Below are 12,737 nucleotides of genomic sequence, written 5' to 3'. Positions count from 1 at the left end.
TAAACCTGGATACACTGATCAAAAATGTTCCTAAAGAGGGCACGTCTTTCCTCCCTGCTATCGATCTGCACTCCCTGCAGGAGAGTGCGGTGGGAGAAGGTGGGCTGGGAGATTGGCTGAAAACCCAAACCTGCCACTTTCTACCTGTAAAGCCCGGACAAGTCACTTAACCTGAGCTCCACCAGTTTCCTCATCTCCTAAATGGAGATGACATAGGCTCTATAGGGAACTGTGAAGATTACAGAAATAATGTATATAAAAGATCTAAATCAATATCCAGCACAGCACTTACAATCAACATTATATGTTAGGTACATGGCACTCGTTCTTGGTTGCTACTGTTGGTTGTCGTTTATCAATTTGCTAAAACCTTTGTTGAGCCTATTTGTTGTCAACAAGGACTGAATTAATAACATAAGTTCATTTTTCATTGTACCAAGCAGTGCTTCCAAAAAGAACCCTTGTTATATTTTCCCTTCAAAAAGTATTCCTCTAATTACAATATTCTGGGCTTTAGTAAATTTGACATATACTGCCAAATACTGATATATAATGTTTATAACTGAGTCTGGATTCACACCGCCTCTGGCTGAAGGCACTAGTGCCCTTACACTGTTCCTTGTAAAACTGTTTCTCTCACTCTGTTGTTCTCCTAATTGATTTCTTTAGGTTTTTATTCTATAGCTTTTCCCCATCTTTTTCCTTCTATCCGTGAAGGCCAGACCATCCAAATTATTATAGATGTTGATACTCTGGTTTTACTTAATGGTAAAGGCAATGTACAAGGAAAAAAAAGATGCAAATGCAAAAGTGTAGAAAAGGAGGTGTCTTCCTTTGTAACCCCAATTCCTAGCAATGTTAACAACTCTGCGTCTTATTGACCTTTTCATCCTGTGCATATATGAATTTTAGGGTTTTTTAATACAAAAAGAGGGTCATGGTATACATTCTGTTCTGCACCTTGCTTTCTCTCTCTCAAGAATAAATTACAAATAATACCTACAATGATTTTTCACTCGTAAAAGCTCCCATAGTACAAGACATGGAAACAGCCTAATTGTTCACTGATGGGTGAATGGATAAAGAAAATGTGGTATACAGATACAATATTATCCAACCATAAGAAAAAAAGTACTTATCTTTTGAAAAAACATGGATAAATCTTGAGGGCATTATGCTAAGTGAGAAAAGTCAGATAAAGACAAATACTGTATGTTCTCACTACGTGTAGAATCTGAAAAAATCTGAACTCAAAGAATATGAGTAGAATGGTGTTTGCTAGGGGCTATAGGTAGGGAAAATGGGAAGATATTGGCAAAAGGGTATCAACTTCCAGCTATGAGAAAGTTCTGGTAATATATAGTATGGTGAATATAATTAATAATACTGTGTTATATATAATTAACCCTCAAACAACATGGGTTTGAACTGTGTGTCCACTTATACATGAATTTATCTCACTAAATGTACCACTGGACCTCCTTATTTTGCATCCACAGATTCAACAAACTTCCCATTGAAGACAGTACTTTGGAGCTGTGGGGGGGGATCTGCAGATGCGAAGGGCCGACTGCATGCACTGTTCCACACCATCTTATATAAGGGACTTCAGCGTGTGAGGGGTTGAGTATCTATGGGAGATCTGGAACTAATCCTTCACAGATACCAAGGGACAACTGAAGTTTTGGGGGAGTCAAAAGTCACCCACAGAGTTTTGACTATACAAAAGGTTGGCACCCTAAAAACTCATGTTTAACGGTCAACTGTACCTGAAAGTTGTTAAGATCTTAAAAGTTATCATCACACACAAACACACACACACAGAGGATAATTATGTGTTGTATTATCTGTGGCTGTAACCAATAGGGGAATTGACCTGAAGTTTGTATTATTTCCTGAGGTTGCTGTAACAAATTACCACAAACCGGGTGGCTTAAAACAACAAAAGTAGCCCTGACTAGTGTAGTTCAGTGGGTGGGGTATCTTCCTGTAAACCAAAATATCACCAGATCAATTCCCAGTCAGGGCACATGCCAAGGTTAAGGGCCATGTTGGGGGGCACACGGATGGTTTTCTCCTTCTCTTTCTCCCTCCCTTCCCCACTGTAAAAATAAATAAATGAAATCTTTTACAAAAGGAACTAGCCCAGGCCGGATGGCTCAGTTGGTTGGAGTGCTGTCCCATGCACCACTAAAGGCTGAGGGTCGGCTTCTGGGTCAGGGCACATTCCCAGGCTATGCGTTCAATCCCGTTTGTGGCACATGTGGGAGGCAACCCGCCAATGTTTCTCACATCAATGTTTCTCTCTCTCTCTCCCCCTCCTTTCCTCTCTTTCTAAAATCAGTGGGTGAGGATTCAAAAGAAACATGAATTAATTTTCTTTCATTTCTGAAGGTCAGAAGCCCAAAATCAAACTGTTGGCAGGGTGTTCTCCTTCCAAAAGCCCTAGAGTGAATGCCTTACCTTTTCCAACTTCTGGTGGCTCCTGGTATTCCTTGGAGTGTCACCGTGTAATTCGGATCAGTACCTCCATCTTCACATAGCCTTCTCCTCTGTGTCCATTTTCTCCTCTTCTCTGTGCATCTCTCCTCTGTGTTTCTCTTATGAGGGCAGTTGTCACTGGATTTAGGGCCCACCCAAATAAGCCATGATGGTCTTAAGATCTTTAACTACATCGACAAAGACCCTTTCCACAAATATGGTCACATTCACAGGTTCTGGGGGGTTAGAAAATAGTCATGTCTTTTGGGGGCCACCATTCAACCATACATTGGCTTACACAGTGAAGCCATTTTAATTATCTAATGATACATAAAAAGAAGTCTATATGTAATAGGCAATATAGGATTGGTGTGGCTCAATAATCTCATCTGAGACCCAGACTCTACATCTTTCCCCCTCTACAATTCTCAGCATCCTGTTTTTTGCTCCAGCTCCAGGCTTCACATCCTTTGTAGGACAGTGAACAAGGCAGAAAGGGAGAAGAGGAAAAGACCTTCTCCTTTTAGGGAAGAAGACCTCTCCCTGAAGCCTCTGAAGCTTCCCCCTGTGCCCCGTCATGCCCAGTGCAGATGTATTATTGACAAAGGGGTAAGGGGATGCCAGGATGGCCTCAGATCTACCAAGACACATGTTCTGAGGTGCGTCACTACATTGAAACCTGAGTTTTGATAATAAAAAAGAAGAGGGAATGGCAGTTGGGTAGGTAAGTAACATTTTTTAAAAAGGATTTTATTGCCCTGGCTGGTATGGCTCAGTGAACTGAGTGCTGGCCTGTGAGCCAAAGGGTTACCAGTTGGATTCTCAGTTGGGCACATGCCTGGGTTGCAGACCAGGTCCCCAGTAGGGAATGTTACAAGAGGAAACCACACATGAATGTTTCTCTTCCTCTCTTTCCCCCTTCCTTCCCCTCTATCTAAATATAAGCAAATAAAATCTTCTTTAAAGATTTTAGACAGAGGGGAAGGGAGGGGGAAAGAGAGGGAGAGAAACATCCATCAGTTGCCTCTCATACACGCCCCAACTGGGGACTGAACCTGCAATCCAGGCATGTACCTTGACCTTTTGCTTTGTGGGACTACGCCCAACCAGCTGAGCCACACTAGTCAGGGAACAACTAACAACATATAATTCCAAATTGTGTTTCCTTAAGATTACTAGTTAAAACAAACAAAGAAACAACAGCAACAAAACAAAAAACCCACCTCACCAGCCCTTTTACACACTAATCTATCAATTCCTTCCATCATTATCTATAACAATGACTAAATGTTGATTGAAGCAAGACCCTCAAGATATATAGTCCCTGACCTCAAGAAATGCTTAGTTGAGTTGAATAAGAGACAAATACACCAATAATTCCAGGATGGCCCGACAAATGCTGTTGGAGATATTGTGCATGGTGCAGTGGGTGAACAGGAGAGATTGGAGCCTCTTGAAAGGCAAACTTTGAGGTTTTGAGAAGCAGTGAAACAAAGAAAAGGTGGCCTAGAAAATAGCATGTAGAAAGACAATGATGACTGGAGAACATCACCACACCTTTGTGGAATTATAAACATTTTAATGTAGTTAGAGTGGAAAATGTATGAGTAGCAGGAGAGCAGGTCAAGCAAGTGTGGTGAGTGGAAGCTAGTTAATAAAGGGTTATGTGTGCTGAAATAAGAAAATGACACTCAATCCCCAAATCTAAGGAAAGCAATTTAATTGTTTCTTTCAATCAAAAGAATGATCAGATTAGATTGTTTAAGAAGGATTACTCTGTTGGATGTTTCCGACTGAGCAATGGGGTAGATGGCAGTGAAATATCCGGCCCAGGCAGATCCTTTCTCTCCCTCCCCTATTTACATGCGATTTGTCATGCTTTGAGTACTTATATGCCTGCATTTGGCGGGGGGGGTGGGGGGTGGGGGGGGGTGGGGTGGGGGGGGTGGTATTTATTTTTCTAAAAAGATGCCCTTGAATTGAAAAGGAATACATCAAAATGTTACCAGTGACTCTGTGGTGAGATTCTATATGACTTAAAAACTACTTTTCAGTATTTCTCAAAGTGAGCATTTTACACACATTTAAAGACCAAAACTCCTCAATTCTAACTGCTTGAGATGTTTTTCATTCCAGATCCAGTATTTTTCCCCTAGACATGGCAGCATCTTGAATAATTTTAAATGAACTCCAACTTCCTGTGAATTATTTTAAAATTTCACCAATTTTTTTTTATCATACTCTCAATTTCTTATTAACACACCACAATCTTGCCATAGTTGCTTACCAGTCTTTATCACGGACTATGAGGATCTCATAGGAACAAAAAATCTGGCCTTTCTCATCTTGGTAGACCCAGTACCTAGTGGCTAGATATTCAATAAATACTCACTGAACTGGGGTACACAGTATGCATCTTGTGTTTCTAGTTCACAGCACAGTGCCAATGCCTAATCAACTTCAGTGGAGCTGTATTTCAAACTTTGGCCAATATGCTCCCAAAATCATTGTTACTTGGTAGCCCCCCCCAATTCCATTTCCATAAACTGAGGTATTCTTTTTGTTACACAACATACTACTATACATTTACACACAAACATATATTTACATGTACACATACATAATTTTTCCTAATAGGCTTACCACTGTACCTCTGAAAGACTGCCAAGTCAGGTAGGTATTCTAATTTACCAGTAAGAAAACTAAGGCTGAAAATTTCAATAACATCACCTAGTACTCCAAAAGCAGAACCAATTCTAAACATCAGTTTTAAAAAGCTCTTATTTATTGTATTAAATATTTTAAAGCATGAGACAGAGATTCTTCTAACCTAAAATTCCAGTTGAGGCAGAACTTTGGTGGCAGCTATAATTACTATATTCCTTTTGTAAGCTATATCTATAATGCCATGTTCTAGATACTGTGATGTGTTCAGCATCATCCCCACCCTTTTATTGTATTGCAAGTGCTGGGAAACCTAGAAATTTCCTCACTCCTTTCCCAGAAAGGTTCCTATTTAGGGTTCAGTCAACTATGGGCATGTACAAGGCATTAGAAAGCTAAAGGAATATAGAAATTATCTTCTAGCTCAGGCAGTGGTGGCACCAGCAATATCCACACCCTCTTGTAACAGTAGGCTCCCATGGCACCTGGATAGCTAAACATGGGCTCCTTGCAGTGAGTGCATCAAGGGTTTAGGGCCAGAAGAGCACAATTCCTTTCAGTCGTGGCATATGGGTTCTTGCACGAGCTGAGTTCTGCAAACAATGGCTCCGGGAAAAGAGGCAGCTTCCTATGGTCCTCATCTCTGGGTAATCACCTCCTTTCGCTCCTCCAGCCTCCCCAACCATTTAATCTAATTTCCTATATTAAATCCCTCCTTACTTACAATACGTCGAGTAACTTCTATTTTCTAACTACATTTTATCTGACATTCCTAGAACCAAAAAAATGTGGGTGCTATGTTGGGAAAATTATTTTTCCAGAAAAGTTTGAAATTTTCAGGACTAGAATACCAATATTCCTAAACATTTTTCATTGAAATTAGATTCGTATGTGGTCTTTTCTTCCTAAACAAAGTACTGGAAATGCAATTTCCCCCTTTTCTATTAGTGTCACCATTGAATATTCACTAGGCGTCAGCCCTGTTTTAGACTCTACAGTGAAGCTTCTAGAACAGATGGGAGGGGACACCAGGCTAAACCAGTACTGACCACAAGCAGATACTCATAAATTCAATTACAAAAGCCTTTATATACAGGGTGGAGCAAAAGTAAGTTTACAGTTGGGAGTTTGTGAAATGGCTTATTCTTATATTTTATTTACTAATTACTGTATTCTTTTCCTTATAAACCACTGTAAACCTACTTTTGCCACATCCTGTATAAGTTACTAGAGATACAGAGATGGTCTGATTACTTTCCCCTAGATACTCTCACAGAAAAAAAATGTAAGCAAATAAATTATAATAAAGAATGCTAGCTACAAAAATAGAAATGCATACCATAGGCTCAGACTATATGAAGGGGGGGGTTACTGACTATGCAGTGGAAGCATATGGAAAGGCTATATTATTGGGCCAAAATATAAACTGGATCTTGCAGTAAGAATAAAAATTGGTCAGGAAGAGGAAAAAACAACATGCTAGAGCAGAGAAGCAGCATGTGCTAAGACAAGCATAGTAGCCAGTCTCCGAAGACAGGGGGAGGTTTTCTGAGAATTTCAATCCTTTCAGTATTAAAACACTATTTTCCTAAAAGTTTTTCTTAAATGACTTATACATGGAACCTTTCTTCTTAAACAAAGCACATGAAATGTAACTTTTTCTTCCTTTCCATCATCATTACCATCAAATATTTACTGAGTACCTGCTGTGTATTGTACTATAGCTCTAGGAACAGAAAGTATAGAACACCACATGAAGGGCTGACCACAAGCAAATATTTATAATTTCAACTGGAAAAATCTTTACTATGTTCGTTGCTAGGGATGCTGAGATAATGATGGCAATAGTCTCTGTCCTTTAGGAGCTCCCAATGTTATGGGAGTACAGTATAATTATAATATGGTGTATGGAGTCCAAAACAGAAATATGTACCACTGGCACACAGTCTGAAAAGGGTGGCATGTGGAGGCATCAGGGAAAACTTTACACAGGAGCTAAAAGTTAAGCTGGATTGTGCTGTAATGTTAGAAGTTTGCCAGGTAAAGAAAGGAAAAGGTCATTCCAGAGTGGGGAAGAAGCACATGCAAAGGTAGTAAAGTGTGAAAGAAATGGCATTACTCAGCCATTATTTCAGTGCAATTGACACGGTGTAAAAAAGTTTCATTGTGTTGTGAAAGACACTTTATGTAATCCTTAGGAGCTTGGACTTTATACTATGATCACTGAGAAGCAGAGGAATCTCATACTCACATTGGTATTTTAGAAAAAAAACACTGGTAGCAATGTGAAGGATGGAGCAGAACAAGGAGGAACTGGCAGCAAGGCCAGTTAAGAGTCTAGAGGAAGATTCAGGTGAGAATATCAATAGGCTGTGAAGTGAGGGTTTGTAGCTGCCCAACCTCCAAGGCAGCATGACTGGAACACTAACGTTAAGAGGAGGCAGCACCTTCTCCAAGGATTATCCTCATACGTTAACAGCTGCTGACTTATCAGTACCACTAAGAACACGATCTCTAATTTCAAAATTCTAAATAATGGGCCACAGCTACCAGGTTTTGATTCCTTGCATAATAGTTTATTACTGGGATATGAAAAAATAGGGGTCTCACAAACAAAATTTTTAATTTGGCCTTGGTTTCTGAGAGTTTACTAAAAAAAAAAATAATTCCAAAATTCTGCCATGTTTGGATGAGATGAAATTCTAGAAACCTAATGCCAGGCCACATGTGTGTGTGTGTGTGTGTGTGTGTGTGTTCTCAACTTTACTACAGGGAGGGATGGGAGAAGGAAATAGACTGGAATGTTTTTGTTTTCTTGATGCAAAATAATTTACCTTGTGTTTGTAATCAGGAGACTGTAGGATCACTTGTTTCTCTGCTGGCCTACAACTCCAACTCATGCACTCTAAACACCCCCTGGACTGAGCAGGGTGAGATACTACTCTTGGTCACTTTTTTCCAATGAGCTTTCCAGCATTTGGACCAAAAGAAAAGTCATATAAAAAGCCTATATGACAAAATCTTCTGGCCAAGATGGAGGCATAGGTGGAAACACTGTGCCTCCTCGCACAACCAAGTTTAAAGACAACAAAGTTTTAGTAACAAAAATGCAACCAAAACACAGAAAATTGAACTGTACGGAAGCCCGAGAACAACAAACCTTTCAGCCAGACCGGTAAGAAGGGCGGGAGTCAGCAGCAGAGTGGGAATGCACAGGAAAACTCGGCCAGAATGACACGGCCAGGCATGCAGGCGGCAGTTGGCAGATACCAGGCATGGGGTTGTGATGGGCTGACTGAGTGAGGGCGCAAGGCAGCTGGATGACCACGGTCACACATTCGCCCGCAGATAAACCAGGTGAAGAAGCGAGCAGCGAGACAGACCGAGCAGGCCCCAGCGGCAGAAAGCAGCAGAGAGGACCGTCATTGCCCCTCTTTGACCCTGTCCCCCAAAACAGCGTCACAACCCAGCGACCTGGGTTGCCCCGCCCTGGTGAACACCCAGAGCTCCCTTCCTCCTACATAATAGGTGAGAACAGACCAAAACATTATGGCTCAAGAAGAGCTCAAAGCCCCAGAGCCAATAACTAAGCAACCAAGAAATAGCCAACCTATCAGATGCACAGTTCAAAATACTGGTGATCAGGATGCTCACAGAACCGGTTGATTTTAGTCACAAATTAAAGGAACAAATGAAGGCTAAACTAATTGAAATGAAGGGAAATGCACAGGAAACCAAAAGTGATGGAAAGAAAACTGGGGCTCAAATCAATGGAGCGGACCAGAAGGAAGAAAAAAATGACCAAACAGAATAGTATGAAGAAACAAGAATTCAAAAAAAGGAGGAAAGGCTTAGGAACCTCCAGGACATCTTTAAACATTCCAACATCTGAATTATAGGGATACCAGAAGGGGGAAGAAGAACAGCAACAAGTGGAAAACTTATTTGAATAAATAATAAAGGAGAACTTCCCCAGTCTGGCAAAGGAAATAGACTTCCAGGAAATCCAGGAAGCTCAGAGAGTCCCAAAGAAGGTGGACCCAAGAAGGAACACACCAAGGCACATCATAATTACATTAGCCAAGATTAAAATGAGGAAGAGAATCCTAGAAGCATCAAGGGATAAGGGGACAGTCACCTACAAAGGAGTTCCCATCAGACTGTCAGCGGATTTCTCAAAAGAGACCTTACAGGCAAGAAGGGGCTAGAAAGAAGTATTCCAAGTCATGAAATCCAAACACCTACATCCAAGATTGCTCTATCCAGCAAAGCTTTCATTTAGAGTGGAAGGGCAGATAAAGTGCTTCTCAGATAAGGTCAAATTCAAGGAGTTCATCATCACCAAGCCCTTATTATATGAAATGTTAAAGGGACTTACCTAAGAAAAAGAAGATAAAAAATATGAACAGTGAAAGAACAGCAAACTCACAGTTATTAATAACCACACCTAAAACAAAAGCAAAGCAAGAGGACAGCTAGATCAGGAGCAGAACCATAGAAATGAAGATCACATGGAGGGTTAGCAACAGGGGAGTGGGAGGAGAAGTGGGGAGAAGGTACAGAGAATAAGTAGCATAGACGGTAGGTGAAAAATAGATGGGGCGGAGGGCAAGAATAGTATGGGAAATATAGACTCTTAAGAACTTGAGACACGTGGACATAAACTAAAGGGGAGGAATGGTGGGGGAGGGGGTGTGCAGGATGGAGGGGAATGAAGGGGAGGAAATAGGACAACTGTAATGGCATAATCAATAAAATATATTTTTTAAAAAGCCTATATGACAATAAACAAACTTTATGAAATAGTTTCTTTAACTATAGTTCATATTCTGCATAACACTGAGTGACTAGTGACTCATCTGGACAACAGTGGGCAGAAATAGCAAGCTAAAAATATTACCAGACATTACCTCTGCTTCCTTGGAGTGAGCTCTACAATTATCCTGCAATAGCACGCAATTTTGCTATCATCAGGCAGGCTTATAATTTTTTAAATGACCTTCAAATAAAGGTATAAAGATTCATCCCAGTGTTTTCAGCATACTTTTGAAGGAAAAGCAGAATAATAGTGCAAAAAACAAAGTCCTTAGAATTACTTAGATTGAGCGTCAAATTCTGATGCCTCTAATTGGTAGATGTTATTGTATTACCTAATTTCTCTTAACTTGTTTCCTTACTTATAAAATGTTTGTAATAAAGACATATCAAATTTTATATGGGCTACCATTATATGTATATTTCAAGAGCATATTTTAACCTAATGCTATTAGACTTCAAAAACATACACTATTCTGTATAATACACCAAGTAAATGCTTCTGAAATGACTACCATTGTTGTCTTCTCTTAACTATACTACTATACCTTACTGCACAGATCCTAGAAGTTTATTAATGACATAAATATGAAGTTAATGGTATCTTTTATGGGCACAATAAACAGACTTATTTACAAGATACTTGCATAATGAAAACTACTTTTGAGTCTGCCATATTTTTCCCTAGTAGTCGAGGATCTTTAGCTACCTTAACAGCAAGCATGGTTTCTTCTTCCATCACTAGATATATCCTTTCTGACACTATCTCTCTCCCTCCACCTCTAATCCTCAGTAAAAACTTCTCAATTTTACTAAATTTTTTCAATGAAATCTCCTTCTTCCAGCTCCACTACAAACTGTGTCAGTGATAAATGATATTCATATAAAGTATGCAAAAGCAAACGTATTAGATAATATGAAACTGAAAGGAAATAGCCACAGACCATATTACTTTCTAACTCACTACATTATGCATAAGCCATAAAAGTTCATAAATGAAATAAAATACTGTACTTCATATGATGCATATTATATTAAATGGAATTATTTGTGTTACCTGCCTGCCACCCTGGACTAAAAATACCTACCTCACAGAAGTGAGGAGGAAATGAAATAACACGTAAAGATCTAGTACAAAATGTTGGTCACCTTTATTCATGTCACATTATCATATACTATATACAATGTCTTCATATGTGCATTTACACTATACTGCTTTCCTTGTTTCAGTTCTCAATATGTAGATCAGTACACTTGATATGGAAACACAGCCATGGAGAGAAGCCCACCCATATATGCCTGGGTAAAGAATTCAGAGTTGTTTTCCTGTAGCACCATCATCCGTGTTGGATTTGGCTTTGCCCTCACCTATAAGGAACAATGATGACTTCTGATCAGGATGGTGGCATAGGTAAACACAGCTCACCTCCTCACACAACCACATCAAAATTACAACTAAACTATACAACCACCATCACTCAGAACCATCAGAAATTGAGTTGAATGGAAGCCTGATGACTATGGAATTAAAGAAACCACATCCATCCAGACTGGTAGGAGGGGCAGAGACATGGAACAGGCTGGTCCCCCATCCACATGTGGTGGATAGCAATTCAGGAGGCATATCTTGAGAGTGAGGAGTCCCAGCCCCACACCAGGCCCCCCAACCCAGGGTTCCACTGCTGGGAACATAAGTTCCCATAGCTTCTGGCTGCAAAAACCTTTGGAAACTGAGTCACTGGAAGAAACTTCTGGAGACCCAAGCAGTTTCCTTAAAGAACCCCCACACGGACTCACCTACTCAGACTCACTCCCTCTGAGCTCTAGCACTGGGGTAGCATCTTGTAAGGCACCAGTGGCACACAGGGAGGAACTGTGTCTGGCATCAAGGCAACAGCTGAGGGACAGCTTTCTCCCAGAGAGAAAGGTGGACAGAGGCCATTGTTTCTTTTCTGAACTTTCTCCCTACAGAGACACAGAGCCGGCAGGCAGGTACCATATCTGAGACTCTGTGAATCTGTCTGACACTGTTTGCCCCTGCCTGAGATCCCCTGAGACTCCATCCCATCCAACTTACAGGTCCACCAAAGCAGTTAACAATCTTTTCCATATAAATGGCCGGCCTTGGCTCATGCTTCACAACTTCCTAAATCCTCTCAAACAAGCAATAGCCAACCTCTGTGAGCCCCCGGCATCCCTATTTCTTGCTAAGTGGCCCCAGGCCCAGCAGTAGCAGCAGCCAACCCAGATTCACGGCTTGGCTTCACCTGGGAATCTCTAAACCCAGCACAAGTAGCATCCAACTCAGATTGCTTTATAGCTCATGCAGGGTGGCCCCAGGCAAAACATGTATGGGGCTGACTTAGGCCTGCACCACCTGGGAAACCCCAGGGCCAGCACACCCAGTGGACAACTACAGACTATGTCAGGACACTAGCACCGTGCCCAAGCATAGCTGATCCTCCACAAAGGGTGGAAGTTGATGGCCAGTGGTCATAGCCAGCCCTTGCAGGTGACTGGCCTGGGTAAATCCGATTGCTGTTGACCTGCCTACAGCAATGAAAGCTCAACCACAAGAGGTGTATTCAGGCCACACAAAGGGCACAACTGAAGTACCCAGCTTGGGTGATATGAGGAGCTGTGCCACTGGACCCTGCACGACACCTACTACATTAGGCCATGCTACCAAAACAGGGAGTCATAGCAGCTCTACCTAATAAACAGAAACAAACACAGGGAAAATGCCAAAATGAGCAAAGAAAGAAACATGGTCCAAA

This window comes from Sturnira hondurensis, unplaced genomic scaffold (assembly GCF_014824575.4).
Source record: "Sturnira hondurensis isolate 20B ecotype Veracruz unplaced genomic scaffold, ASM1482457v3 Scaffold0004322, whole genome shotgun sequence".
Lineage (NCBI taxonomy): Eukaryota > Metazoa > Chordata > Mammalia > Chiroptera > Phyllostomidae > Sturnira > Sturnira hondurensis.
The sequence above is the reverse complement of the archived record's forward strand: the minus strand, read 5'-3'. Positions refer to the sequence as shown.